Source organism: Triticum urartu, chromosome 4A, assembly GCF_056163025.1.
Source record: "Triticum urartu cultivar PI428250 chromosome 4A, HENAU_Tu73, whole genome shotgun sequence".
Taxonomy (NCBI): Eukaryota; Viridiplantae; Streptophyta; class Magnoliopsida; order Poales; family Poaceae; genus Triticum; species Triticum urartu.
Window position 1 is genome coordinate 312,089,417 of NC_141876.1, and position 24,534 is coordinate 312,113,950.

The following is a 24,534-nucleotide window of genomic DNA, read 5'->3' on the forward strand; positions in this document are numbered from 1 at the left end:
AATCGAGTTTCTTTCCAGTGCAACCACATTTGCCTTTGTGGGAAGGCCTTGATTTGGTCCATTGACACGGCCTCTGGTCGGTGCCTCCATCTAGGGAAGGTTATGTCGTGCTTGCCCTGGCCCAGTAAGCAGACATAATCTTGTGTGCTCGTTGATGAGACTATGGTACCGAGTCCCTGAGTGGGAGTGTCCCCAAGTGGGAGTGTTTTGACCATGACGGTGGTCGGGGTGTCTTTGGTAAACACGGGGCCACCCAGGACCAGCCCGTTGGGGATTTGGGTCGGAGTGGCCGGGAGAGTGCTGTGGCAATGGAGGGGTTTTGATGGAATGCCGTTGGTCTACCCGGATGGGAGTGTGAGGCCATGGGTTCCATGGTGTGGGTACAGTGTGTTACCTCTGCAGAGTGTGTATTCTATCGATAGCCGAGTCCACGGTTATAGACACCTCGTAGTAGGTCCCACCATGAGTCAATGTTTAATACAAATTGCACAGTAAGCTATGAACTTTGCATTGTTGATGGATGGCAGATAGGCCATCGAGGCATTTGGGACCAAATGATGGTCATGGTTGCGATCGCCGTAAGGATCACGAGTTGTTCTTGAGAAAGACCACTTTGGTGGTGTGTTTGTGATCTGACCACTTTGGTGGTGTGTTTGTGATCTAGAGATGATCACGGTTGGTAAGCTATCCCGAGGAACATTCGAGCATGATCACAGCATGTTGACATATAGTGTTGCATTTTTAATAATTCGTTAAATATCCTAATATTGTTTGTCATTATGATTATGCCTGTTGTGAGCTCGCAAGTACATTCAATGTACTGACGTGGCGTGTCATGCCAGATTTCAAGAAAATATTGTTGGAGAGGAGCGCTGTTCGAGTCTAGATCGTGTCCACATCGGTGTCCCTGTGATATGGAGCTTCCGCCACGACGTTATTCTGCTGCCACATAGTTGTTTGGATCGAGGCCCCTTTATGTTCACTAAATAATGTACATATTGTTCAGCTGCACCGAGTGTGCCGCTTGGCCTCGACAGCTGTTGTAATGTAACTATATTCCGCTAGCATCAATAAAGCGGTTGTTATTCTGTACCAAGATGTTATGTGTTGCCAGAAGACATGGTCTCTGGGTTGGCAATGCATGGTAAACCGGTCGCTCTGAGCCGGGGTGCCACAAGTCCGTAGAGGCGATCACAATCATATAGGCTAGACATCTAGTGTTTAGCCATTACGATCTCGTGGTAGAGCAACTCTTGTAATCCTCATATTCATCAAGATCAATCAAGCAGGAAGTAGGGTATTACCTCCATCAAGAGGGCCCGAACCTGGGTAAACATCGTGTCCCCTGTCTCCTGTTACCGTTGACCCTAGACACATAGTTCGGGGCCTCCTACCCGAGATCCGCCGGTTTTGACACCGACACTCCTCCCAGCACGAGGTCCATCCCCTGCGTGGCGTCCTGGCATGCCTCGCCAAGACCCGCATGGAGCGATGCTTGACCTCATGAGGGAGAACCGCTTCGGCTCCATAGACGAGGAAGAATGGAGTCTCGCCCGTCGGCTTGGTGGCGGTGGTGCGGATCAACCACAACATGGACTGGAGCTCGTCGAGCCAGCCCCTGTCGCTGGCCTCGAGCTTCTTCCTGAAGGTTCTTGTCTTGAGGCCCCTCTGGACCTCTGGGTTTGCGCATTCCGCTTGGTCAGTGCTCCTAGGGTGTGCCACTGAGGCGTAGCATATCTGCGTTCCAAGGTTAGCATAATATGTTTTGAAGAAATTGCTAGTGAACTGCGAGCCGTTGTCGGTGGTGATACCATTAGGGACCCCGAAGCGGCTCACGAGGCCCTTGACTGTCGAACCGGCCGGGATGGTGCGGACGGCTTCCACCTTCGTCCACTTGGTGAACTTGTCGATGGCAAAGTAGAGGTAGCGGTAGCCCTCGGGCGCTCGTGAGAACGGACCCAAGATGTCCAGCCCCCAGACTACAAACAACCATAACAGCGAAATGGTCTGGAGGCCTTCAGCAGGCTAGTGGATTTGCTTGGCGTGGAATTGGCACGCTTCGAAGGATTTCACCAGCTCGGTCGCGTTACTGAGCACCATGGGCCAGTAGAATCCGCTGCGGAATGCCTTGCCCACGAGCGTGCGTGATGACGAGTGATGCCCACAATCACCGTGTGTATGTCAGCTAACAGCTCGCACCCCTGTCCCCTGGAAATGCATTGTAGCGACCTGACCCGAATGGATCAAGTCTCTGTGCTTTAAGTGTCATCCCTGGATCGGTATGCTGACACACACAGTACTCGAAGGATTTATAACAGAGGTAAATCACATGTATAAAGTAACGTAAATACTATTACCTCAATCCATATAGCGGAAGCAACAAGGTTGTGGGTTCCCATCAACACCAACGGCAAAGTTGAGTGTAGAAATCATAACCCTAGCGTATCACTTACTCGTCGTAAGATAATCCTGCAACATGAGACGTTGCAGCCCGAAATGGGTCAGTACATTGAATGTACTGGCAAATTCACACCATAGAGAATAATGAACAATGGCTATCACTACATGCATATTTGGCTGGTGGAAAAGCTCTATGGTTATAAGGTTTTTGCGTAAAGCCATTTTTTCCCTATTGCAAAGGAATAAATTTTATTTAACTATCATGGTGGTTGTTGAACATTGAGAATGGTTGACAGCATTCTCAATCCCAATTAAGTAACATCATTAAACCCAACAATATTCATTTAAAGTAACGTGATGAGATCAACAGGATAATCCAAGAACTAGATACTCAAGATGTGCATAACCGGGGACACGGCTAATCATGATTAGTTTGTACACTCTGCAGAGGTTTGCGCACTTTTCCCCACAAGACTCGATCGCCTCCGTTTGGTTTCTCGCACTACATGGTGTTTGAGAAGATGGATGACCGAGACATAGTCTTTCAGAAGCGCTAGCACCTTACGATCGGGTAGACCGTACCACCTACATCCCCTACATCTGCTAGTCTACCACTGTAAGAGTTCGCACAACTTAGTCAACTATGCCAGAGCCCATAATGGCTTGTGGCTGCACACGGAAGTTTCTAGTATGAATAATCCCATGATCCCTTTGAGCCTGGGTGGCGGTCCAAAATAAAACAGGCAAGTCCTGATAGACATCAGGTGCCTCAATCCACCCAGATGTGTGTTTATGTTGCCACCTTAGATAAACCATTAAAAATTATCAACTCACATCTGCCATGGATATCACTCACCCAATCCATGTCTACTAGCATAGCATGGCATAAAGCAAACGTAGAAGTAACTCCCAAAGGTTTCATAATAAACAGGTAATAGGTACTACCTCATCTACTTCCCATCCAATAATTTAATTAGATTCTAATCATGCAATGTGTGAGGATTTATCTAATGCAATAAAACTGGGTTGTAGAAAAAGGTATGATCAAAGTGTGAACTTGCCTGCAATGTTGATGAAGATGATTCGCACTCAAAACTCTTGATAGATCTACTCGTCACACTCCGGTCAATCTATCGTAAGCAAGCAATAGTAACCACACATAAGCAATCACTCAAAAGATCGGGAAGAACAAAGAAGTCGATTCGGAAAACAACAAAACCAAACAAATAACTCTTGCAACATAAAACAATTTCTAACAGTACCAAAATTATGTGAATTTGGCCTTATTAGAATGTTTAGGTCTAGAGCTTCGATTTGCAAAAAGAATCAACTCAAACGGAGCTACGAAACTCAAGTTATGATCAAACGAAGTTTGAATTCAAATCTGATCTAATTCAAAATTTAAACTTTTCAAAAACATTTTTAAGTTGTTTATCCGGATAGAGGGGATCATAACGAAGACGTGGGCGTTGGTTTCGTTGGATTTGCACTAGCGAGTAAAAAGTTACAAGTGTTTGAAGTTCAGGGACTAAACTGTAAATAAAATCTTCACGGATGAGTCCCTGGCCGTAAAATAACAGAAAAAAGAAAAAAATATATACTAAACAACGAACGTTCACTATTGAACCCTAACGAATGAAATCCGTTCTCTACAAAACCCTAACTGACGAACGCTCGCAAAATAAAATAACCTAAAATAATAAACCGGCTAAAACAAAAAAACCAAACAACAAAAAAACACATGGATCGGGTTATACCGGTTCGGGCGGTTTTCCATCGAAAACCGTCGGCGGCGGTTTTCCGGCGGCGGCGGCAGCTCGGCGACGGCGGCGCGCGGGCAGGGCGAGGCACGGGGAGCGGCGGCGCGAGCTAGGCGGCGCGGCAGCGGCGAGCGGCGGCTATGGCGGCGCGGCAGCAGCGAGGTGGTGCGGCAGGCGGCGCGGGCGGCGAGAAGTGCGGTGGCGGCTGCAGATCTCGGCGGCGGTGGCGGCTCGATGCGAGAGGAGGCGAGGCGGCGCGAGCAGAGAGGAAGGGCCCGGGGCCGCGTTATTTAAGGAGGGGAGGGGCGACGCCAGCTTGGGGAAGGGGGCGGCCGGAGGCGGGCGGCGTTCGGACTCCGGCGAGTCCGGTTCACGCACAGGGTCGGGGACGAAGGCGGTGGCGCGCTGGGCCTGGCTGGGTGGGCCGGTTGGCTGGGCTTCGGCCCAGTCTGGTCGGTCCGAAAGTTTTTTTTTAAACACAGACAAAGAAAGAAAGAAAAACAAAATAAAATAAATTATTATATAGGCATATAATATATCAAAATTTTCAGAAAAACATTTCCTATGACTTGAACATTTTTCTAGCATTAAATAAAATACACACAAAATCAGATAAATCAAAGAGTGCTACTGGTCTATTAAAATCCAAAAAAAATCATTTTTAAATACCAAAATGATTTCAAATTAATTTTTCTCCAATTTTCTATTGTAGGGAATCATGTTACCCTAATTTCCATATATTTTATTTTTGGAGAAAAATAATTTGAATAAAACTCAAATAAATCAAATTGAAAATTAATTCCAAAAGGACTTGAAATTGATCCTTTGAAACTCCCAACTCATATTTCATAATTTGAAGAAGCCATTTTATCTTCTCTCGTAAAAATCATTGAGTTGCATAAAGTTTCTGAATTGAAAATATTTTCAAATGAAATTCAAATATTTTCAACAACCCTTGTCATTTAAATAAATGGAAGAAGTCATGTCATCTTCTCTCCGGGGTTTTGTGTTTGAAAAGAATTTGAATTCATGGAGATCAGAAAGCAAATATGAAAGTTTGGGAAAGTCCTTTTATTCCCTCTCATTTAACTTTCAAAAGTTTCGAATTCACTCACTTTCAGTCAATCAATCAAACAATCAATCAAATCTATCTATTTATTATAACATTCCAAAATTTAGAATTTTGGGATGTTACATGCATCGCAAGGAAACATCGTTTGGTCGTTTTCAGTAGAGCTCACTGTCCTGAATGTAGTATGTTGTGGCCTGTCGAGCCACGCGCTCCGCGTCTTCCTCCTTTTTGGGTAGGGTTCCCTGAAGCAGGTACGTCTTGATTCTTTCATCGAGCACCCCTCCTGAGTCTCAAGTGCGAGGAAAGGCGTGCTCCTATGGTCGGGCCGCAGATGGGAGCTCCCGAGGTTGGTGTTGGGGGAGCTCCTCGTGAGGCAGTGTTGGGTCCGCCGCTGGAGGTGCTGCCGAAGGCTTGAAGAGCCGCTCCTGAAGACGCCGGACTCCTAAGGCTGGTTCTTCGATGCTCTCTTGGTGATATTATCGGCTTCCTTGTTTGCATCGCGAGGCACGTGCTGCAGCTCCAGGCCCAAGAATTTCTTCTCAATTTTTCGTACCTCCACGAGGTATGCCTCCATGTGTTCGTCCTTTGGCTCGTATACCTTGTTGGAGAAGTTTACTAGGAGCTCGGAGTCGCCCTTGATGGTAAGGCACTTTACTCCCAAGGTTGTCGTAGCCTTGAGACAGGCGATCAGGCCTTCGTACACTGCGGTGTTGTTGGAGACCTTTTCGCCATGTTGGAAGCAGAGCTGCACGGCATAGTAGAGCTTGTCCGGAGTGGGGGCAATGATGTAACACCCAAGATGCGGCTATATCTCCCACGTGTAGAGGCACGACTTAGAGGCATAACCAGTTTTTGGTTTTGTCGCAAGAAGGGTCATCTTCACACAATCCCATGTCATGAAACAAGGATATATAAATAGTTGGCTTAAAATCGCCACATCACACAATGATCAAATAATTCATACATCAATCGAAGTGCACACATAGTCCGACTACGAACGAATCCAAAATGAAAAGAAGACAACCCCAAATGGTAAATCCTGATCGTCCCAACTGGGCACCCCTACTGATCATCAGGAAAAGACACGTAGTAATGGCCAAGGTCCTCGTCGAACTCCCACTACAGTTCGGTAGCATCACCTGCACTGTATCATCGGCACCTGCAACTGCTTTGGTAGTATCTGTGAGTCACGAGGACTCAGCAATCTGAAAACCGACGAGATCAAGACTATTTAATCATATGGGTAGGATGTGGTTATGAGGTGGAGTTGCAGCAAGCGCTAAGTAAATATGGTGGCTAACATACCAGTACAGGAGTGAGAAGATAAACTACGCAATGGTCGTGATACTAGAAGCGATCAAGAAGTTATCCTGCACTACTTACGTTCATACATAACCCTACCTTGTTCACTTCCCGGACTACACCGAAAAGAGACCATCACGGTTACACACGCGGTTGATGTCTTTTAATTAAGTCAAGTGTCAAGTTCTCTACAACAGGATATTAACAAATTCCCATCTGCCGCATAACCACGGGCACGGCTCTCAAAATTTTATACCCTATAGGGGTATCCCAACTTAGCCCATCACAAGCTCTCACGATCAACGAAGCATATTCCTTCTCCCGGAATCACCCGATCAGTCTTGGAATCCCGGTTACAAGACATTTCGGCAATGGTAAAACTAGACCAACAAGACCTCCCGATGCACCGACAAATCCTAATAGGAGCTGCACATATCTCGTTCTCAGGGCACACTATATGGGACAAGCTACGAGTAAAACCAACCCTCGAGTTTCCTCGAGCTGGCCCCGCGGGCTGCCCGGTTCGGACCAACACTCAGAGGAGCACTTGCCCGGGGGGGGGGGGGGTGAATTAAGAAATCCTCGAGGTCCGGAAAGTCCCTAGGCAGGCTTTAGATGTTATTAAGCAAATGCTAAAACCAAGGTTGGGCCTTGCTGGAGGAGTTTTATTCAAAGCGAACTGTTAAGGGGTCCCATAGCCCAACCGCGTAAGGAACGCAAAATCAAGGAACATAACACCGGTATGACGGAAACTAGGGTGGCAAAAGTGCAACAAAACACCGAGAAAAAGGACAAGCCTTCCTTCCTTTGCCAAGTATATAGATGCATTAATTAAATAAGAGATATTGTGATGTCCCAACATATCCATGTTCCAACATGGAACAACCTGCAAGGCACCTGCAACTAGCAACGCTATAAGAGGGGCTGAGCAAAAGCGGTACATAGTCAAACAACGGTTTGCTGGAAAGGTGCCCTATGGCTTGACATGGCAATATGGGAGGCATGATAAACAAGTGGTAGGTAGCACCAAATAACGATAGAACGAACAACTAGCAAGCAAAGATGGAAGTGATATCGGGGGTAATGATCATCTTGCCTGCAAAGTTCTCAGGGGTGTCGAAAGCTTGCTCCTTGTAAATGTACTCAATAGGTTCCTTGTTCACGAACTCGTCTCCCGGCTCTACCCAAAGCAAGAACACAAGCAACGGAACAACAATCAATCACGATGCAATGCACAAGCAACATGTTGCAAGACATGGCATGAAATGCATGGTGTGATGTGCAATGCATGTGGGTACTCTGGAAGGGAAAGGATGATCATGGCATCAACTTGGCAAACCAAGCATGCCACTGGAAAGATGGGTGATTCTGGTCGAAATCGATATAAGGATCACCGGAAACGGATGCACGGTTCGGAAATGACGAGCAAAACAAGAACAATGCAACACTGCGCTTAACAGCATCATAGCACTTAAGATGCATCATGAAACTACACTACAACACTCCAACAAAGCACATGGCAGTGAAGTACAAGTGAAGCTCTACAAATCATAAACACTGAGCTCCTGCTAGACCTCACTAAAACAAGCCGAAAACAGCATGGCAAAAATGCAAATGATAACATCTTCACAAACTTAGTGAAAATACTAAACATGGTATAAACATCTGGTAGCAATGTTTAGAGTTAGCAAACAACATGCTACAAGAACATACCATGGCAAATAAAGGCATGGAATGCTAGTACTAAAGGCAAAGAACAAAACTCGTTTAATGAACTTTAGCCAAAGATGCACAGAAAATGAGGTAGCACCCATGCAAACATGGCAAGTGATATGAACAGTTTCAGACTTGGTAGAAAAACATAACATGGCAGAAACAAATTCATGATAGCAACTTTGCAAGCTCATTCCACTCACCACAAAGCATTACATGGCATCACAAGGTAACCAATAGCAAGAAGACAAAATTATGAAGGTAAACATGGCAAGAGCAAGTTCATAGGGTGCATGGATCACTAGAAAAACACATGGCAAAAATGCACTTCATGTTAACAATCTGCCAGCAACAATATTTAGCAAAAGTAGAGCATGGTACTGATAAGATACACTACTCCATAATTACAACCAGAGGCATGAATGGATATAGCATAACCATATCTTAAAAAGACTCTTACTAAACTTCATGAGAATATGAATGGATCTACTTGTGGCAACAAGTCAACATAGCAACAAAATGTAACAGGAAAAGACTTAGCAGAAATACGAAGTGTCTGAAATCAGCAACATCATGTGGCCTACTTTGCATGCTTGTGCTAGTCACCAAAGGGCACATAAAAATACAAGCATTGCACCACTGTAAAGATGGCATGATGATGCTCCTAAAACATGTAGACATAGTTCGGGAATGGATATTGCACCACAAAAAATGCAATGAAAATGACAAATCAACAAGTTATGATGATTTCCAGCAGACAACATCATATAGCACTTCTGCAACGAATATTAAGGCACTAATATGGACAGTAACATGCATGGAAATGACACTAACATGAAGAGCATCATGAGACAGACATATTGTTATATAAGATGCGCAAATCGAAGCTATATGCATGAATATATTAAATGTCAAAGAGGTGCACCTAAGATGAAAATATTTTGGGACTTTGGGAAAATTATACCCTGCAGATCTAGGGTTCATCGTGCACGCGAACCGAGGCCGGATCAGAGTTCGTCGGAGTTGAGGTGTCGGTGGCCGGAGCTGGAGGAAGAGGTCGCCGGCGAGGTGGGGGTGGCCGGATCCGGTCGCGGGAGATGCTGCGCGGCGAGGTTGGCGCGGCTGGCGGCCGGAGGTCGGGCGGTGCGAGATGCGTCGCGGTGGAGGGCGGCGGGCACCGGTGGGGCTTGGTCGGCCTGCGGCAGCGACGGGAAGGCGTGCCATAGCAGAGGCAGGCTGCGCGAGGCGCGGGCTCGGGCGGCAGACGGCGGCGGGGGCGCAGGCTCGCGTGTGCCGGATCTGGGTCCTGCGGGCCATGGCGGCGGAGGAGGAGATACAGGCCGGCGTGGTGGTGACATGGCACGCCCTGATTGGGCACGGGAGGCGGCGAAGCTGAGGTGGCGTCCCTGGATTGGTCTGTGTACCGTGTCCGGCGGACACGTCCAGCACGAGCGGATGTGTCCGGTGGCGCGAGGAGGAAGATTGCTAGGGTTTGCCCACAAATTTCGGGGGGGAGACATATATATAGGCAGGGGTTTTTGCCCACACGATCGTGATTCAACAACAGAGAGCATGGAGGGTGCTTAGATGGGCTAGTGGGCTGTTTTGGAGGGGTGTTGGGATGTAAAGAGAGAGGGGCTTTTGCGGTTACTCGGTTAACCGTTGGGGCATCAAACGACCTCCAACTGGAACAAAATTTGACAGGCGGCCTACCGGTGATGTACCAAGGCCACTCGACAAATCTCGGCCCATTCAAAGAACGTTTTTCTTCCGCTCACGAAACGAGATCTAAGGGGTGCAACGGGTGCATATGGGAGTGTCGGATTCCGAAACGAACAACGGGGAAAATGATAGGATGCATGAGATGAATACGAATGCAAATGAGATGCACATGATGCCATGAGATGAAATGCATGACATGAAAAAAATGCAAAACAAAGACAAAACCCAACCATGGAGGAAATAACATATCACATAGCCGGAAATGGCAAGAGTTGGAATTACAATTGTGGAAAGTTACATCCATGGCGTTACAGATGAGCACGGCTCCAGCCCTTCACCCTGCCGTGCGAAGGTGCCATCGAAGTACATGACCCAGTCGTCTGGTGCCTCGCTCCCCGGTGAGAGGAATCGGTCCTCACCTGCTTCTGACCCCGGAGCATCGGCCCATGCCGCCACGAAGTCGGCGAGTGCAGCGCTGTCGTTGTCAAAACCGGCGGATCTCGGGTAGGGGGTCCCGAACTGTGAGTCTAAGGAGGATGGTAACAGGAGGCAGGGGACACGATGTTCACCCATGTTCGGGCCCTCTTGATGGAGGTAATACCCTACGTCCTGCTTGATTGATATTGATGATATGAGTATTACAAGAGTTGATCTACCACGAGATCGTTGAGGCCAATCCCTAGAAGCTAGCCTATGGTATGATTGTTGTTCTCCTACGGACTAAACCTTCCGGTTTATATAGACACCGGAGGGGGCTAGGGTTACACAAAGTCGGTTACAAGGTAGGATATCTACATATCCGTATTGCCAAGTTTCCTTCCACGCCAAGGAGAGTGCCATTCGGACTCGGGACGAAGTCTTCAATCTTGTATCTTCATAGTCCAACAGTCTGACCAAAGGATATAGTCCGGCTGTCTGGAGACCCCCTAATCCAGGATTCCCTCAGTAGCCCATGAACCAGGCTTCAATGATGATGAGTCCAGCACGCAGATTTGTCTTCGGCATTACAAGGCGGGTTCCTCCTCCGAATACTCCATATAAGATTTTGAACCCAAGGATAGTGTCCGGCTCTGCAAAACAAGTTCCACATACCACCGTAGAGAGAATAATATTTCCACAAATCTAATCTGCTGACACGTTTGACAGCATGACATCACGCCATGGCCCGGTCATTTATTCGAACCGTTTTTCTCAACCAGCTACTAGACACATCGCGAGTTGGTTTCCTTGGCACGTTTTGTCGAAGCAGAGATCGTGTCCCCTTATCACGGGATTCTCATTAATACGGATGCGGGTAACCCAACCGCGCCATCAATTACGGCGCTTGGGGAATAAGAGGTTTTACCAGGCGAGTGCGGAGGCGCATCGCCTCTTCCGCCCTTATAAAGGGATTAGGATTCACTCTTTTCACCCACGCCCTCTTCCTGATTCATTCCATTCTGCTCAGGCTCAAGTGCCCAAGCGTTCACCTTCTCTACCCACAAAAGGTCTTCCAAAGATGTCCGAATCTGGAGCAGGAGGCAAATGGATGGCCTCTACCGTCCGAGAGAAGGATATAAAAAAGCTTCGAGAGGCCGGGTATCTGGTCAAGAAAATCAGCTAACGTCTCCCGACGGCGGGACAGATCGTCCCTACTCCGGAACCCCATGAGAGGGTTATATTGCTCCCTCACTTTGTCCGCAGGCTAGGGTTTCCCCTCCACCCGTTCATCTGTGGCATCATGTATTATTATGGGATAGATCTTCACGACCTGTCCCCTAATTCCTTCCTCAACATATCGACATTCATTGTCGTGTGCGAGGCTTTTCTCCGTATTATGCCGCACTTCGGTTTATGGCTGACGGTTTTTAATGTGAAGCCCAAGGTGGTGGGCGACGAGCATGCTGAGTGCAGGGGCGCTATGGTGAGCAAGATGCCCAACATCGTATGGCCAATGGGAACCTTTAATGATTCTGTCAAGGAGTGGCAACAGCAGTGGTTTTACATCACTGAGCCGTGCGCCAAGGAATGGGCCGCCTCTCCCGAGTTTCAATCCGGCGCCCCTCTGCGGCTTACATCTTGGGTCAAGAAAGGCCTGGACTGGTCCTCGTCTGACGAACTGTCGGTGCTTCAGACGCACGTTAAAGATATGGGAGATAAGAACATTGTACTTGCCAACGTAGTCCAGGTGATGTTAGTCCGCCAGATACTGCCTTATCAACACCGGACTTGCAATCTATGGGATTTCGACCCAGCCATGTGTTGGGGAACGTAGCAGAATTTTAATATTTTCTACGTAACGCCAAGATCAATCTATGGAGTCATCTAGCAACGAGGGAGAGAGGAGTGCACCTACATACCCTTGTAGATCACGAGCGGAAGAGTTTAAGAGAACGGGGTTGATGGAGTCGTACTCGTCGTGATCCAAATCACCGAAGATCCTAGCGCCGAACGGACGGCACCTCCGCGTTCAACACACGTACGGAGCGAGGACGTCTCTCGCGCCTTGATCCAGCAAGGAGGATGGAGAGGTTGAGGAAGAGGGCTCCAACAGCAGCACGACAGTGTGGTGGTGGTGAAGCTGCAGTACTCCGGCAGGGCTTCGCCAAGCGCTTATGGAGGAGGAGAGGTGTTTGGGAGGGGAGGGCCTGCGCCTCTATTTATAGGGGAAGGGGGAAGGGGTCCGGCCCCCTCTAGATGAGATCTAGAGGGGGGGCGGCCAAGGGGAGGGGGGCTAGCCCCCCATGCAAGGGGACGCCCCCCCTTAGGGTTTCCCCCCAACCCTAGGCGCATGGGCCCTAGGGGGGTGTGGCGCCCCAGCCCAGTTGGGCTGGTTCCCTTATCCATACAGCCCATAAGACCCTACGGAAGATGTGGCCCCTCCCGGTGGACCCCCGGAACCCCTCCGGTGGCCCCGGTACAATACCGATATGCCCCCGAACCTTTCCGGCGACCGTATGACAACTTCCCATGTATAAATCTTTACCTTCGGACCAATCCGGAACTCCTCATGACGTCCGGGATCTCATCCGGGACTCCGAACAACATTTGGTAATCACATTCAAGTCTTCCTAACAACCCTAGCGTCACCGAACCTTAAGTGTGTAGACCCTACGGGTTCGGGAGACATGCAGACATGACCGAGATGACTCTCCGGTCAATAACCAACAGCGGGATCTGGATACCCATGTTGGCTCCCACATGCTCCACGATGATCTCATCGGATGAACCACGATGTCGAGCATTCAATCAATCCGTATACAATTCCCTTTGTCAATCGGTACATTACTTGCCCGAGACTCGATCGTCGGTATCCCAATACCTTGTTCAGTCTCGTTACCGGCAAGTCACTTTACTCGTACCGTAATGCATGATCCCGTGGTCAACCACATGATCACATTGAGTTCATTATGATGATGCATTACTGAGTGGGCCCAGAGATACCTCTCCGTCATATGGAGTGACAAATCCTAGTCTCGATTCGTGCCAACCCAAGAGACACTTTCGGAGATACCTGTAATGTACCTTTATAGTCACCCAGTTACGTTGTGACGTTTGGCACACCCAAGGCACTCCTACGGTATCCGGGGGTTGCACAATCTCATTGTCTAAGGAAATGATACTTGACATTCAGAAAAGCTACAGCAAACAAACTACACGATCTTTGAGCTAAGCTTAGGATTGGGTCTTGTCCATCACATCATTCTGCTAATGATGTGATCCCGTTATCAATGACATCCAATGTCCATAGTCAGGAAACCATGACTATCTTTTGATCAACGAGCTAGTCAACTAGAGGCTCACTAGGGACATGTTGTGGTCTATGTATTCACACATGTATTACGATTTCCGGATAACACAATTATAGCATGAACAATAGACAATTATCATGAACAATGAAATATAATAATAACCATTTTATTATTGCCTCTAAGGCATATTTCCAACAGTCTCCCACTTGCACTAGACTCAATATTCTAGTTACATTGTGATGAATCGAACACCCATGCAGTTCTGGTGTTGATCATGTTTTGCTCTAGGGAGAGGTTTAGTCAATGGATCTGCTACATTCAGGTCCGTATGTACTTTACAAATCTCTATGTCTCCATTTTGAACACTTTCACGAATGGAGTTGAAGTGACGCTTGATATGCCTGGTCTTCCTATGAAACCTGGGCTCCTTGGCAAGGGCAATAGCTCCAGTGTTGTCACAGAAGAGAGTCATCGGGCCCGACACATTGGGTATGACTCCTAGGTCGGTAATGAACTCCTTCACCCAGACTGCTTCTTGTGCTGCCTCCGAGGCTGCCATGTACTCCACTTCACATGTACATCCCGCCACAACGCTTTGCTTGCAACTGCACCAGCTTACTGCCCCACCATTCAAAATATACACGTATTCGGTTTGTGACTTATAGTCATCCAGATCTGTGTCGAAGCTATCATCGACGTAACCCTTTACGACGAGCTGTTCGTCACCTCCATAAACGTGAAACCTTTCCTTAGTCCTTTTCAGGTACTTCAGGATATTCTTGACCGCTGTCCAGTGTTCCATGCCAGGATTACTTTGGTACCTTCCTACCAAACTTACGGCAAGGCTTACATCAGGTCTGGTACACAGCATAGCATACATGATAGACCCTATGGCCGAGGCATAGGGGACGACACTCATCTTTTCTCTATCTTCTGCCGTGGTCGGGAATTGAGCCGTGCTCAATCTCGTACCTTGCAATACAGGCAAGAACCCCTTCTTTGACTGATCCATTTTGAACTTCTTCAATATCTTGTCAAGGTACGTACTCTGTGAAAGACCAATGAGGCGTCTCGATCTATCTCTATAGATCTTGATGCCTAATATATAAGCAGCTTCTCCGAGGTCCTTCATTTAAAAACACTTGTTCAAGTAGGCCTTTATGCTTTCCAAGAATTCTATATCATTTCCCATTAACAGTATGTCATCCACATACAATATGAGAAATGCTACAGAGCTCCCACTCACTTTCTTGTAAATGCAGGCTTCTCCATAAGTCTGTATAAACCCAAACGCTTTGATCATCTCATCAAAACGAATGTTCCAACTCCGAGATGCTTGCACCAGCCCATAAATCGAGCGTTGGAGCTTGCACACCTGGTCAGCATTCTTAGGATCGACAAACCTTCCGGCTGCATCATATACAATTCTTCCTTAAGGAAACCATTAAGGAATGCCGTTTTGACGTCCATTTTCCATAACTCATAATCATAGAATGCGACAATTGCTAACATGATTCGGACGGACTTCAGCTTCGCTACGGGTGAGAAAGTCTCATCGTAGTCAACCCCTTGAACTTGTCGATAACCCTTAGCGACAAGCCGAGCTTTATAGATGGTCACATTACCATCCGCGTCTGTCTTCTTCTTAAAGATCCATTTATTTTCTATGGCTCGCCGATCATCGGGCAAGTCAGTCAAAGTCCACACTTCGTTTTCATACATGGATCCTACCTCGGATTTCATGGCTTCCAGCCATTTGTCGGAATCCGGGCCCGCCATCGCTTCTTCATAGTTCGAAGGTTCACCGTTGTCTAACAACATGATTTCCAAGACAGGGTTGTCGTACCAGTCTGGTGCTGAACGTGTCCTCGTGGACCTATGAAGTTCAGTAGCAACTTGATCTGAAGTTTCATGATCATCATCATCAACTTCCTCTCTAGTCGGTGTAGGCACCTCAGGAACATTTTCTTGAGCTGCGCCACTTACCGGTTCAAGAGGTAATACTTCATCAAGTTCTACCTTCCTCCAACTTATTTCTTTCGAGAGAAACTCTTTCTCTAGAAAGGACCCATTCTTGGCAACAAAGATCTTGCCTTAGGATCTGAGGTAGAAGGTATACCCAACAGTTTCTTTAGGGTATCCTATGAACATGCATTTTTCCGACTTGGGTTCGAGCTTTTCAGGTTGAAGTTTCTTGACATAAGCATCGCATCCCCAAACTTTTTGAAACGACAGCTTAGGTTTCTTCCCAAACCATAATTCATACGGTGTCGTCTCAATGAATTTCGACGGAGCCCTATTTAAAGTGAATGCGGCAGTCTCTAAAGCATAGCCCCAAAATGACAGCGGTAAATCGGTAAGAGACATCATAGATCGCACCATATCCAATAGAGTGCGATTACAAGGTTCGGACACACCATTACGTTGAGGTGTTCCAGGTGGCGTGAGTTGTGAAACTATTCCACATTTTCTAAAGTGTGTGCCAAATTCGTGACTCAAGTATTCTCCCCCACGATCTGATTTCAAGAACTTGATTTTCCTGTCACGTTGATTCTCAACCTCACTCTAAAATTCCTTGAACTTTTCAAAGGTCTCAGACTTGTGTTTCATTAAGTAGACATACCCATATCTACTCAAGTCATCAGTGAGGGTGAGAACATAACGATAGCCACCGCGAGCCTCAACACTCATTGGACCGCACACATCAGTATGTATGATTTCCAATAAGTTGGTTGCTTGCTCCATTGTTCCTGAGAACGGAGTCTTGGTCATTTTACCCATGAGGCATGGTTTGCACGTGTCAAATGATTCATAATCAAGAGACTCTAAAAGTCCATCTGCATGGAGCTTCTTCATGCGTTTGACACCTATGTGACCAAGGCGGCAGTGCCACAAGTATGTGGGACTATCATTATCAACCTTCCATCTTTTGGTATTCACACTATGAATATGTGTAGCATTACGCTCGAGATTCATCAAGAATAAACCATTCACCATCGGAGCATGACCATAAAACATATCTCTCATATAAATAGAACAACCATTATTCTCGGATTTAAATGAGTAGCCATCTCATATTAAACAAGATCTTGATACAATGTTCATGCTCAAAGCTGGCACTAAATAACAATTATTGAGGTTTAAAACTAATCCCGTAGGTAAATGTAGAGGTAGCATGCCGACGGCGATCACATCGACCTTGGAACCATTCCCGACGCGCATCGTCACCTCGTCCTTCTCCAGTCTCCGCTTATTCCGCAACTCCTGCTTTGAGTTACAAATGTGAGCAACCGCACCGGTATCAAATACCCAGGAGCTACTACGAGTACTGGTAAGGTACACATCAATTACATGTATATCACATATACCTTTCGTGATGCCGGCCTTCTTGTCCGCTAAGTATTTGGGCAGTTCCGCTTCTAGTGACCACTTCCCTTGCAATAAAAACACTCAGTCTCGGGCTTGGGTCCATTCTTTGGCTTCTTCCCGGCAGCTTGCTTACCGGGCGCGGCAACTCCCTTGCCGTCCTTCTTGAAGTTCTTCTTACCCTGGCCTTTCTTGAACTTAGTGGTTTTATTCACCATCAACACTTGATGTTCCTTTTTGACTTCTACCTCTGCTGATTTCAGCATTGAATATACCTCAGGAATGGTCTTTTCCATCCCCTGCATATTGAAGTTCATCACAAAGCTCTTGTAGCTCGGTGGAAGCGACTGAAGGATTCTGTCAATGACCGCGTCATCCGGGAGATTAACTCCCAGCTGAGTCAAGCGGTTATGCAACCCAGACATTTTGAGTATGTGCTCACTGAGAGAACTATTTTCCTCCATCTTACAGCTGAAGAACTTGTCGGAGACTTCATATCTCTCGACCCGGGCATGATCTTGAAAAACCATTTTCAGCTCTTCGAACATCTCATATGCTCCGTCTCTCTCAAAATGCTTTTGGAGCCCCGGTTCTAAGCTGTAAAGCATGCCGCACTGAACGAGGGAGTAATCATCAGCACGTGACTGCCAAGCGTTCATAACGTCTTGGTTCTGTGGGACGGGTGCGTCACCTAGCGGTGCTTCTAGGACATAATCTTTCTTGGCAGCTATGAGGATGATCCTTAGGTTCCGGACCCAGTCCGTATAGTTGCTGCCATCGGCTTTCAGCTTGGTTTTCTCTAGGAACGCGTTGAAGTTGAGGACAACGTGGGCCATTTGATCTACAAGACATATTGTAAAGAGTTTAGACTAAGATCATGATAATTAAGTTCATCTAATCAAATTACTCAATGAACTCCCACTCAGATAGACATCCCTCTAGTCATCTAAGTGAAACATGATCCGAGTTAACTAGGCCATGTCCGATCATCACGTGAGATGGACTAGTCAACCTCGGTGAACATCTTCATGTTGATCATATCTTCTATATGACTCATGCTCGACCTTTCGGTCTTCTGTGTTCCGTGGCCATGTCTATACATGCTAGGCTCGTCAAGTCAACCTAAGTGTATTGCGTGTGTAAATCTGGCTTACACCCGTTGTATTCGAACGTTAGAATCTATCACACCCGATCATCACATGGTGCTTCGAAACAACAAACCTTCGCAACGGTGCACAGTTAGGGGAAACACTTCCTTGAAATTATTTCGAAGGATCATCTTATTTAAGCTACTGTCGTTCTAAGCAAATAAGATGCAAAACATGATAAACATCACATGCAATCAAACAGTGACATGATATGGCCAATATCATTTGCTCCTTTTGATCTCCATCTTCGGGGCTCCGTGATCATCGTTGTCACCGGCATGACACCATGATCTCCATCATTGTGTCTTCTTGAAGTTGTCTCCTCATCTATTACTTCTACTACTATGGCTAACGCTTTAGCAATAAAGTAAAGTAATTACATGACATTTATGTTGACACGCATGTCATAAATAAATAAAGACAACTCCTATTGCTCCTGCCGGTTGTCATACTCATCGACATGCAAGTCGTGATTCCTATTACAAGAACATGATCATCTCATACATCACATATATCATTCATCACATCCTTTGGCCATATCACATCACAAAACACTTGCTGCAAAAACAAGTTAGACGTCCTCTAATTGTTGTTGCAAGTTTTTACGTGGCTGCTATAGGTTTCTAGCAAGAACGTTTCTTACCTACGCCAAAACCACAACGTGAATTGCCAATTTCTATTTACCCTTCATAAGGACCCTGTTCATCGAATCCGATCCGACTAAAGTGGGAGAGACAGACACCCGCCAACCACCTTATGCAACTAGTGCATGTCAATCGGTGGAACCAGTCTCACGTGAGCGTACATGTAAGGTCAGTCCGGGCCGCTTCATCCCACGATGCCGCCGAATCAAGATAAGACTAGTAACGGCAAGTAAATTGACAATATCGATGCCCACAACCGCTTTGTGTTCTACTCGTGCATAGTAACTACGCATAAACCTGGCTCTGATACCACTATTGGGGAACATAGCAGAATTTTAAAATTTTCTACGCAACACCAAGATCAATCTATGGAGTCATCTAGCAACGAGGGAGAGAGGAGTGCATCTACATACCCTTGTAGATCACGAGCGGAAGCGTTCAAGAGAACGGGGTTGATGGAGTCGTACTCGCCGTGATCCAAATCACCGAAGATCCTAGCGCCGAACGGACGGCACCTCCGCGTTCAACACACATACGGAGCGAGGACGTCTCCCGCGCCTTGATCCAGCAAGGAGGAGGGAGAGGTTGAGGAGGAGGGCTCCAACAGCAGCACGACGGCGTGGTGGTGGGGAAGCTGCAGTACTCCAGCAGGGCTTCACCAAGCTCTTATGGAGGAGGAGAGGTGTTGGGGAGGGGAGGGGCTGCGCCTTGGATGTTGTGTGCAGCCCTCCCCTCACCCCTCTATTTATAGGGGAAGGGGGAAGGGGGCCGGCCCCCTCTAGATGAGATCTAGAGGGTGGGGCGGCGGCCAAGGGGAGGGGGGCTTGCCCCCCAAGCAAGGGGGCACCCCCCTTTAGGGTTTCCCTCCAACCCTAGGCGCATGGGCCCTAGGGGGTGTGGCGCCCCAGCCCACTTGGGCTGGTTCCCTTATCCATACATCCCATAAGGCCCTCCGGAAGAGGTGGCCCCTCCCGGTGGACCCCCGGAACCCCTCCTGTGGCCCCGGTACAATACCGATATGCCCCCGAACCTTTCCGGCGACAGTATGACAACTTCCCATATATAAATCTTTACCTCCGGACCAATCCGGAACTCCTCGTGATGTCCGGGATCTCATCCGGGACTCCGAACAACATTCGGTAATCACATACAAGTCTTCCTAACAACCCTAGCATCACCGAACCTTAAGTGTGTAGAGCCTACGGGTTTGGGAGACATGCAGACATGACCAAGATGACTCTCTGGTCAATAACCAACAGCGGGATCTGGATACCCATGTTGGCTCCCACATGCTCCAGGATGATCTCATCAGATGAACCACAATGTCGAGGATTCAATCAATCCGTATACAATTCCCTTTGTCAATCAGTACGTTACTTGCCCGAGACTCGATCGTTGGTATCCCAATACCTTGTTCAGTCTCGTTACCGGCAAGTCACTTTACTCGTACCGTAATGCATGATCCCGTGATCAACCACTTGATCACATTGAGCTCATTATGATGATGCATTACTGAGTGGGCCCAGAGATACCTCTCCGTCATATGGAGTGACAAATCCCAGTCTCGATTCGTGCCAACCCAATAGACACTTTTGAAGATACCTGTAATGTACCTTTATAGTCACCCAGTTACGTTGTGGCGTTTGGCACACCCAAGGCACTCCTATGGTATCCGGGGGTTGCACAATCTCATGGTCTAAGGAAATGATACTTGACATTCAGAAAAGCTACAACGAACGAACTACATGATCTTTGAGCTAAGCTTAGGATTGGGTCTTGTCCATCACATCATTCTCCTAATGATGTGATCCCGTTATCAATGACATCCAATGTCCATAGTGAGGAAACCATGACTATCTTTTGATCAACGAGCTAGTCAACTAGAGGCTCACTAGGGACGTGTTGTGGTCTATGTATTCACACATGTATTACGATTTCCGGATAACACAATTATAGCATGAACAATAGACAATTATCAGGAACAATGAAATATAATAATAACCATTTTATTATTGCCTCTAGGGCATATTTCCAATACCCGGCACCTAACTTTGCAAAGGTTCTTTGGCTCCTCGCACGAGGACATTTGGAAGGTGCTTTTCAAGTCCAGCAAATCATGGCCGGACTCCGCCGAAGACCGCGGGTACCAACTGTCCCGCCCTGCATGTTCGGTGAGTTTATCAAACTTTTTTATCCGCATGACCCAAAGGAAGCGCTTAACGCATGTTTATTCAACTCCCCAGAGTTGGACGAAGAAGGCCGAGCGGATCCATTGTCCGGCCCCGTTGCCCGAAGACCCTGCCATCCCACTTCTGACGAAGATGCTGGTCCAGGCGCCCTACAAGGTGCTGAAGAAGACGGCCGAAAGGGAGGCCAAAAAGACCCGGGGCGGCCTTCGTCGTCGCGGCACTTTGGACCCAATACCCGAAGGCTCTGATGCCCGTTCCGCCTCCGAAGCGGATAAAAACGAGGGGGAAGATGAATCCCCTGCGGGGGGAGAAGGAAGAGGACGGCCTCCGCACCCTTGGAGGCCGAACTGCCCAAAAGGGGAAGGGCTTCTCTTCCGGAGGAGTCCACTGCCCCCGCCGACAGCGGCCCGGCATGGGATCCCAGGGCCCAGCCCCTGGTGAACTCGTAAGTATATAAAATCCGAGTACGTTTAAGCATCCAGACTCATCTTGGCTTAGTATTTTAACCTTAAGCCACATTTTTGGTAGTCCGGCGCGGTCCCGTACCAAACAACCCTCATCAGAGGACCTACTGAGCTCAAATGCTATGGAGAGTGGGACGCCCCCAAAGGCCCCTTCCTCCAACCAGGTGTATAACACCGAGGCTTCGTCCCAGAAGGACCCCGGCCAAGGAGGAAAGGAAGAAACCATGAAGGTGGCACCTGGAGGTCAAACTGCAGGGGCCGGACACGTGGGGGAAAAGATTCCCATGGGGTCTGACGGCGGGGGCGATCCTAAGTTCAGCTCCCCACACGATGCGATTCTAGGGGCCTATATGGCTCCAGAATCAAGAAGGCAGGCTCCCTCGGCTGGATGGGGCATGCCTGTTCCGCCGGCAACTTCTGTCCATCTAGAGGTGTCGGGTGCTTTGTTGGTGGCATTACGAGACGCCTCCATCGTTGACGAACACTGTGGCCTTATGGGTGCGGTGATTGAGAAGATTCAGTCAACTGAGAGTGGACTGAATGAAGTCTATATGTCACACCCTGATTTTCATGCCACAACACTTAAGCTAATAAATCATGATAAAATGTGGTTTGACAAAAACTTTTGAATATTTTGGACCTTGCCTTGATTGGATTTTGTCTGTTGTTTGCAAGTGCTCTAAAAATCAAATAAATCCTCCAACTCCTATACTTCATCTCCTTGCTCCAAACCCTCGAACCAATGATCATGCCATGTGTATAGGACATAAAAATAATTTCTTACAAAAATAATTTGGCCAAATAGTATTTTCAAAAATTAGTTTTCCAAAAACCCCTGAATTGAGGTTTGTACTGCAAGTACTTAATTCAGGGCAGTAAAAATCTTTCCAAAAATATATTGACTCCTATTAGATATAGGACACCCATAAACCACAAAAATATAATTTTAAAAGTTATTTTCCTATTTTATTTAAAGGCTTTTTCTTTAGGACAAAAATGGTCTTTAATAGGTTAAAATTATTTTAAAGCTTCAAAAATATTTGAGAAAAAACAGGGAAGCTCAGTGGACATATATTGTCCATATATATGAGTTTCAACACATGGTCATGATCAAAATATTGGACAAAACCCTCCAGAACTATTTCAGCTCATTTCAAATATTTGAAATATTTCTATAAGAAATATTTTCAAATAAATCCAGGAAAATTCTAGAAAGTCACATATTCATAATGTGATGATCTTGCAAAGTTTCATATCAATCAAAATAACTTCGCTTCACAAAAGTGCCCCAAAACCCTCTCTGTCCAGATCCAAGTTTGAACAACTCTACATTGCCAGGTGTGTCCTTTTGATCTGAATTTTTGTGGACATGTTCAAATCGTCAAATGATGACACTACACCAAGTGGTGCATCAAGGAGAATTGATTTGCATAAGTAAATCTTGGAAAGTCCATTTCTATTGATTTCTAGGGTTTACAAAAGTTGCATTGGCAACTTTGCCCAAATGAACTCAATCTTGGTGGAACCTCTTATTTTCTCATGCTATTTGACCCTGTCAAGCCTCATGACAAGGGAAGTCCATTTGCTTGCCCAAACCTACATCAAACACCTTCTGGCAGAAACTTAAAATGCATGTTTTGTACATTTCCACAAATCTCCATGATCTCAACTTTTTCCCACAGCTCATCTGGTCCTCCTCTAACCCCCTGCATCTTTCCCTACCCGAGGAGCCATGATTAAGGGGGGGGGGGGTAGAACCCCATTTTTCTTCTCTAGATAGCCACTTTTCTCTCCCTTTCTCATCTCTCTCCCTTTCTCATCTCTCTCCCACTCCTGGCAAGTCACAGAGCATCCAAAGCCTCCCTCCCTCTTGTTTACTCTTCCTGCAGACGCCAGACACAAGTGGACGCGCGGGTGCGCGCGAAAAGCCGCGAGCGTCGGCCATTTGCATGCTCTGGAGCGCCTGGCACGGTGTTCGACCGTTGACGCCGCGTGCCCCGACCGCCTCAGGCCTCCCCCTCGCGCCAGTCGAGGTGCCTCGACATCCGCAACACGCCACCGTGCAGGCCCCCTCGTCTCTCCCTCTCTCTCACCTCCTGCGGCGCGTGCCCAGAGCCGCCCGGCTCGGCCAATGCATGGTCTCGCACGCGCGAGCACCAGAGCCTTGCCCCGCTCCTCCTCTCTCTTCCTAGCGCCCAACTCAACTCCCAAAGACGCCGTAGACAGCCCCTCGCCCTCTCTCCTGGCCTCCCGAGCCGTTGCCGTGGCCACCCGTGCGCCGCGTCCACGGTGAGCCACGGGACGGCTACTTAAGGCCACCCCCGAGCCCCCTCTCTACTCCTTTGGCCCTCTCTCCCTCCCGTGCATCCCCCGGACCAATCTGCACCTCCTCCCGTGCCCTCCAACCTCGTCCATGGCCGGAGCCGAGCCGCCGAACACCGCCTAAATTCTCGTCGTCCGGGCCCCCTCCTCCCCACCTATGGGTTAGCTCGCATCTCTACTGCCCCACGGAGCTCCCCCGCACTCCGGTTAGTCCTCCCGACGGACGCAGCGCCGTGCCCGCCATCACCGTCGGCCACGTCCTCCACGGACGGCGCTCTCCTTGACCAGGTCCTCCCCGGCATGTGTGCGACCGGTGGCTGGAAGCGCCTCCCTACGCTGGTCACGCCGGTGGGAAGAATGTCGCCGGGGGCGCTCTTTAGCCCCGGCAATCGCCGGCGGGACCCGCTCCTCCTCGCATCCAGAGCACGCGCGGGAGGTGGAAGACGACCTGCCGCTGGGGCCCGCACAATAGCGACCCAGCAGGCGGGCCCGTCCGTTTAAGTGGATACGGCTCCAGTGGATCCGCTTCCCCCCGCGCGGAAGCGTACCCCACGAGGGCGCCTTCAGCGTCGTCCGCGTGGCCGAGCCGCTGGGCCGGCCCAGTGCGCTGCGGCGCTATGCTGCGCTCTGTGCGCGGTATAGGTATAACCCCCCACTTCCTTTGTCTTTTCCTTTTTCCAGAAATTTGTAAAATCTCCCAA

At 48.0% G+C, this 24,534-nt stretch overlaps 1 pseudogene; it reads left to right on the forward strand.

Moving 5' to 3' along the window:
- The first annotated feature begins 11,869 nt into the window (after nt 1-11,869).
- LOC147975688 (uncharacterized) lies at nt 11,870-24,117 on the forward strand (annotated as a pseudogene).
- The last annotated feature ends 417 nt before the right edge of the window (nt 24,118-24,534 follow it).